The following is a 7,435-nucleotide window of genomic DNA, read 5'->3' on the forward strand; positions in this document are numbered from 1 at the left end:
CAGAGAGAGAGGGAGTCACAGACTGAAACAGGCTCCAGGCTCTGAGCTTGCAGTCAGCACCGAGCCTGACGCGGGGCTCGAACCCACGAACCGCGAGATCATGACCTAAGCGAAAGTCGGACGCTTAACCGACTAAGCCACCCAGGCGCCCCCTCATTAATGTTTTATATAAAAATGCTTTAAAATGGGAAAAAAATAAATAAAAACCTCTTTTTCAAGAGTAGTGCCTGGCTAGGGGCGCCTGGGTGGCTTAGTCGGTTAAGCGTCCGACTTTCACTTAGGTCATGATCTCGCGGTTGGTGGGTTCGGGCCCCGCGTCGGGTTCTGTGCTGGCTGCCAGCTCAGAGCCTGGAGCCTGTTTCAGTCTGTGACTCCCTCTCTCTCTGACCCTCCCCTGCTCACGCTGTCTGTCTCTCTCTCTCTAGAAATAAATTTTTAAAAAAAACATTAAAAAAAAAAAAAAAGAGTAGTGCCTGGCTGGCTCTGTTGGTAGAACTGGCAATTCTTTCTTTTTAAAGTTTATTTATTTTTGAGGGATGCCTGGGCGTTTCAGTTAGTTGAGCAGACGACTTCAGCTCAGGACATGTTCTCGCGGTTCGTGAGCTCGAGCTCTGGGTCGGGCTCTGTGGGGCTCTGTGCGGACAGCTCAGAGACTGGAGCCTGCTTTGAATCTGTCTCCCTCTCTCTATACCCTTCCCCTACTCATTCTCTGTCTCTCTCTCTCTCTCAAGAAGAAATAAACATTAAGTTTAGATATTCTTGAGAGAAAGAGAGAGAGATACAGAATCCAAAGCAGGCTCCAAGCTCTGAGCTGTCAGCACAGAGTCCAACGAGGGGCTCAAAGCTACGAACCATGAGATCCTGACCCAAGCCAAAGCCACACACTTAACCAACTGAGCCACCCAAGTGCCCCACTCCTGTGATTCTTGATCTCATGGTCAAGAGTTCAAGCCCCACTTTGGGTGCACAGCCTACTAAAATAAAATAAAATGAATAAAATAAAATAATAAAGAGGAGATTGGTGGAATTAATTTTAATAATATTTTCGTATTTAGCCCAATATGTAAACATATTCTTTCAAGATGTAATAAAAATAGTAACGAGATATTTTACATACCTTCTGCTGGGGCTAAGTCCTTGAAGTCTGGTTTGTATTGTGCACGTACATATTTCAATTTAGGGGCACCTGGGTGGTGAAGCTCACTGAGTGTCTGACTGTGATTTTGACTCAGGCTGCAATCCTGGGGCTGTGGGATCAAACCCCCTATCAGGATCTGCGCTGAGTGTGGAGCCTACTTGAGATTCTCTGTTTCTCCCTCTGCCCTACCCTGATCTGTCTCTGACTCTCTCTCTCTGTATATATATATGTGTGTGTGTATATATGTGTGTGTGTGTGTGTGTGTGTGTGTGTGAAAAAATGAAAAAAGAAAAGAACTTATTTCAGTTTACACGCTAAACATCCATGGAACATGTTTGACCTGTATTTGAAGTTCATAAAATTCACAAGTGAAAAAATTATTCTGAACATAACTTTAAAGTATTCCAACGTTGCCTGACGGCTCAGTCAGAAGAGCCATTGACTCTCGATCTTGTGGTTGTAAGTTACAGTGCCACGATGGGTGCAGAGATTATTAAAAATTTAAAAAATTTTTTTAATGTTTTCCAAGGCCTGGATCAATGATCTATTTTAAAATGCAATTCAAATCAATTAAATAAAAAGCTCAGTTCCTCAGTTGTGCCCACCACATTTCAGGAGTCCAATAATCACAAGTGGCTAATGGCTACCATATTGGACACAGCATGTACATTAATTCCCAGGCCACTGGAAACACAGAGGAGAGAGAAATAAGGCGAACACCACCATGGGGGCGGAATCAGCAGAATCCAGACAGTGAGCACATGTACTGGGAACAACCATCTTGTTTCCTCAACAAACAGTTTCAGAAAGGGAGAGATGAAAGGGAAATCTATAGATTAAAAGGAGTCTAAAATACCTATCAATGTTATCAGTTCCTTGTTCCTGCAGAGCAAATACCCCCTAAACCCACCAGCTTACAAGAACAAACATTGATTATGGCACAGTTTCAGAAGGACAGACTTAGCTGGAAGATTCTGGCCTAGAATTCTCAGGCTTGCCTTCTAGCTGCTGACCAGGACTGCAGTACCTCAAGGCTCAGCTTGGGGTGAAGGAGCCGCTTCCAAGCTGACTCACATGGTTGGTGACAGGCTTCATTTCCCAGGAATTGGATTGTGGCCTCCAGTCTTTGTTGAGTTTTTTGATACTTTTTGAAACTAATGATATGTTAGTGTGGCTTCTGGGGCTTTGTTATACTGTCCTTTCTATTTTTCACAATGTTTATTTACTGATTTTGAGAGAGAGCGTGCGTGGAAGCAGGGAGGGGCAAAGAGAGAGGGAAAGAGAGAATCTGAAGCAGGCTCCACACTCGGTGAGGAGTCCGATGCGGGGCTACATCCCTCGACCATGAGGTAAAGACCTGAGCCTAAATCCAGAGTTGGTTGCTTCACCTACTGAGCCACCTAGGTGCCCCTGTTCTCTTTTTGTTTATATGAGGTATTGTCCAGAATAAAAGTGGATGGCCAACTCCACTGAGATCTCTGAGAGCAAAAGTGGGTCAAGCAGGTACACAGAAGATGCCATTAATGTTTGCCGGAGGAACAACAGACATTGCAGTCGGTGTTGCCATTTGCAGACTGGAGAGAGGAACCTGGTGATGGGTGGAGACAGAAGAGGTAGAATTTCAAGGACTTTTAAGCACAGCCATCACGCTGAACCTTTAGAAATGTAGTGCGAGGCTGGGTTGTGCATTGGCTTGTGGTTGGATACCGAGAGTCCGGTCCTTCTTCACTCCAGTGGGAGACCTTTGATTCATGATTGAAGGTGGTCTTGGCTTACCCCACTCTAGGAATCAGTTAAAGTCATTTATTGATTCACATCAGACTCATTAAGCACTTACTGTGTGCCAAACCTGAACAAAATGCCAAAGGTATAAAGTTAACTGTAATATCAACCCAGTTCTCAAGGAGTTCACAGTCAACCTCAGTGGTTTTCCAGCTTTCTAAACCTGGATCATAAATATCGTAAAGGGTGACAGCCCCAAAGGGAGAATAAATAAGACAGGCTTCTGGTGATGAGTGAATTCCTGTGGGTAAGCTGCATTGCACCACATGTAATTGCTCTTCCAGTGGGCTAGATAGTAACACCTTCCTTTAATTGAATTTCTATGTGATGCCAGGCACTTTTTATTCTTCTTCTTCTTTTTTTTTTTTTTTACAAATAGTTTATTCTCAAGATGATTTCCATATAACACCCAGTGCTCATCCCCACAAGTGGCCTCCTCCATGCCCATCTCCCCTCTCCCTCCCCACACCCATCAGTCCTTAGATTGTTCTCAGTATTCAAGAGTCTCTCATGATTTGCCTCTCCCTTTCCCCCACTATTTTTCCCCTTCTTCTCCCCCTTGGTCCTCCGTTAAGTTCCTTCTAATCCTCCTATACGTGCAAACATATGGTATTTGTCCTTCTCTGCCTGACTTATTTCGCTCAGCATAACACCCTCAAGGTCCATCCATGTTGCTACACATGACCAGATTTTATTCTTTCTCATTGCCATGTACTATTCCATCATACAGATAAACCACATCTTCTTGATTCATTCGTCTGTTGATGGACACTTAGGCTCTTTCCATGTTTTGACTATTGTTGAGAGTGCTGCTATGAACATTGGGGTACATGTGCTCCTATGCATCAGCACTCCTGTATTCCTTGGATAAATTCCTAGCAGTGCTATTGCTAGGTCATAGGGAAGTTCTAGTGTTAACTTTTTGAGGAACCTCCACACTGTTTTCCAAAGGGGCTGCACAGGTTTACATTCACTCAACAGTGTAGGAGGGTGCCCATTTCTCCACATCCTCGCCAGCATCTAGAGTCCTCTGATTTGCCAACTTTAGCCACTCTGACTGGCGTGAGGTGGTGTCTCAGTGTGGTTTTGATTTGTATTTCCCTGATGAGGAGAGATGCTGTGCATCGTTCCATGTGTCTGTTGGCCATCTGGATGTCTTCTTTGGAGAAGTCTCTGTTCATTTCATCTGCCCATTTCTTCACTGGGTTGTTTGTTTTTCGGGTATGGAATTTGGTGTTCCTTATAGATTTTGGATATTAACCCTTTAGCTGATATGTCATCTGCAACTATCTTTTCCCATTCCGTTGGTTGCCTATTAGTTTTATGGATTGTTTCCTTTGCGGTGCAGAAGCTTTTAATCCTGATGAGGTCCCAATCGTTTATTTTTGCTCTTGATTCTTTTGCTTTTGGGGATGTGTCAAGTAAGAGATTGCTGCGGTGGAGATCAAGGGGGTTGTTTCCTGGTTTCTCCTCTAGGTTTTGGATGGTTTCCGGTCTCACGTTCAGGTCCTTTATCCATTTTGAGTTTATTTTTGTGTATGGTGTAAGAAAATGATCCAATTTCATTCTTCTGCACGTTGCTGTCCAGGTCTCCCAGCACCATCTGTTAAAAAGGCTGTCTTTTTTCCATTGGATACTCTTTCCTGTTTGTCAAAGATTCGTTGGCTGTATACTTTTGGGTCCACTTCTGAGTTCTCAATTCTGTTCCATTGGTCAGGGTGTCTGTTTTTGTGCCAATAGCCTACTTTCTTGATGATGACAGCTTTGTAGTAGAGGCTAAAGTCTGGGATGGTGATACCTCCCGTTTTGGTTTTATTCTTCAGCATTACTTTGGCTATTTGGGGTCTTTTGTGGTTCCATACAAATTTTAGGATAGTTTGTTCTAGTTTTGAGAAGTATGCTAGTGCAATTTTGATTGGGATTGCATTGAATATGTAGATTGCTTTGGGTAGTAATGACATTGTAACTGTATTTATTCTTCCAATCCATGAACATGGAAGGTTGGTCCATTTCTTTGTGTCTTCTTCAATTTCCTTCATAAGTTTTCTATAGTTTTCATCATACAGATCTCTTATTCCTAGGTACTTTATGGTTTTCTGTGCAATTGTGAATGGGATCAGTTTCTTGGTTTCTCTTTCTGTTTCTTCATTGTTGGTGTATAAAAATGCAACTGATTTCTGTACGTTGATTTTGTACCCTGCAACTTTGTTGAATTCTTGGATCAGTTCTAGTAGGCTTCTGGTGGAGTCTGTCCGGTTTTCTATGTAGAGTATCATGTCATCTGCAAAAAGTGAGAGTTTGACTTCCATATATTTTTAAATTTCTTCTCTAATTGCCTGATTGGCCCATTTATTCTTTAGTAGGGTGTTCTTTAACCTCCATGTTTTTGGAGATTTTCCAGACTTCTTCCTGTGATTGATTTCAAGTTTCAAAGCATTATGATCTGACAGTGTGCATGGTATGATCTCAATCTCTTATATTTATTGAGGGATGCTTTATGTCCCGGTATGGGATCTATCTTGGAAAATGTCCATGCACCCTTGAGAAGAAAGTGAATTCCTTGGCCTCAGGATGCAGAGTTCTAAATATATCTGTCAGATCCATCTGGTCCATTGTGTCATTCACGTCCATTGTCTCTTTAGTGATTTTCTCTCTGGTTGATCTATCCATTGCTGTAAGCGGAGTATTAAAGTCCCCTGCTATTAGCACATTCTTATCTATAAGCTTGTTTCTGTTTGTGATTGTTTAAAATGTTTAAGTGCTCCCATATTCGGTGCATAGACATTTATAATTGTTAGTTCTTCCTGATGGATGGATCCTGTAATTATTATATAATGCCTTTCTTCATCCCTTGTTATTGTCTTTAATTTAAAGTCCAGTTTGTCCAATATAAGTATAGCTACTCCAGCTTTCTTTTGACTTCTCATAGCATGATATATATTTCTCCATCCCCTTACTTTTAATCTGAAGGTATCTTCCAATGTAAAATGCGTTTCTTGTATACAGCAAATAGATGGATTTTGTTTTTTTATCTATTCTGCTACCCTATATCTTTTGATTGGAGCATTCAGCCCATTTACAGTAAGTGTTATTATTGAAATTTGTGGGTTTAGAGTCATTGTGTACTTTGAGGGGTTCATGCTTGTGGTGGTGTCTCTGGTGTCTTCGTTCCTTGCAACATTTCCTTCAGAGAGTCCCCCTCAGGATTTCTTGTAGGGCTGGCTTAGTGGTGACAAATTCTTTCAATTTCTGTTTATTTGGAAAGATTTTTATCTCTCTTTCTATTTTGAATGACAGGCTTGCTGGATAGAGGATTCTTGGCTGCATATTTTTACTGTTCATCACATTGAAGATCTCCTGCCATTCCTTTCTGGCCTGCCAAGTTTCAGTAGATAGGTCTGTCACCACTCTGATAGGTTTCCCTTTGTATGTTAGGGCCCTTTTCTCCCTAGCTGCTTTCAAAATTCTCTCTTTGTCCTTATATTTTGCCATTTTCACTGTGATATGTCGTGCAGAAGATCGATTCATATTAGGTCTGAGTGGAGTTCTCTGCCTCTTGTATATCAACGTTTACTTCCTTCCCCAGGTTGGGGAAGTCCTCCGCTATAATTTGTTCCAGGACTCCGTCAGCACCTTTCCCTCTCTCTTCCTCTTCTGGGATTCCTATGAAATGGATATTGTTGCGTTTGACTGTATCACTGAGCTCTCGAACTCTTCTTTCATGTTCCTGGATCAGTTTGTCTCTTTTTTTGTCAGCTTCTTGTTTTTCTATAATGGTGTCTTCTAAATCACTTATTCTCTTTTCTGTATCTTTAATCCGTACATTGGACACCTCCAGTTTATTATGTATTTCATTTATTGCACTTTTTAATTCATCATGCCTATTTTTGTTCTCCATGTTGTGTGTAGCCATAGTTTCTTTGATGTCCTCTATGCTTTTTGCAAGCCCAGCAGTTAATTTTACCATTATTATTCTAAAATCTTGTTCAGTAATGCTGCTTATATCTGTTTTGAGTAGTTCATTAGCTGTCAGTTCTTCTTGGAGTTTCTTTGGAGGAGAGCTCTTTCATTTCGTAATTTTGGTTAGCTTTCTGTCTTTGTTAGTTTTAACACTTGTTATGCTCTCTGCACCTGTGAGCGCTGCTGTACCCAAGAAGACTCTTTGACTGTTCAGGGCCTATCCTTTCAGAAAGTGTTCTTTGAATGGTATCTCTTGGTCTCTCTTGTTGGGACCTTGGTTATTTTATTTTCCTACTCGTAGTGGTATTTGGGACTCTCCACTATGTGTATTTTGGCTTGTTTCTTGAGGTAGCCCTAGAGAAGAAAACATACAGACAAACACACAGGGAATAGAGGGACAGAAGCGCACAGACCAATCCAACAATCACACTAACCGAGAGGGAAAACTAAAAAGTAATGATAAAAGACGGAGGAAGGAAGGCGAATGATACAAAATAAAAATACATTAAAAAGTCAAAAAGAAGAAAAGAAAAGGAAGAAAGAAGAAAACTGATA

Source organism: Hyaena hyaena, unplaced genomic scaffold (genome assembly GCF_003009895.1).
Source record: "Hyaena hyaena isolate Hyena2069 unplaced genomic scaffold, ASM300989v1 scaffold_228, whole genome shotgun sequence".
Classification (NCBI taxonomy): Eukaryota; Metazoa; Chordata; class Mammalia; order Carnivora; family Hyaenidae; genus Hyaena; species Hyaena hyaena.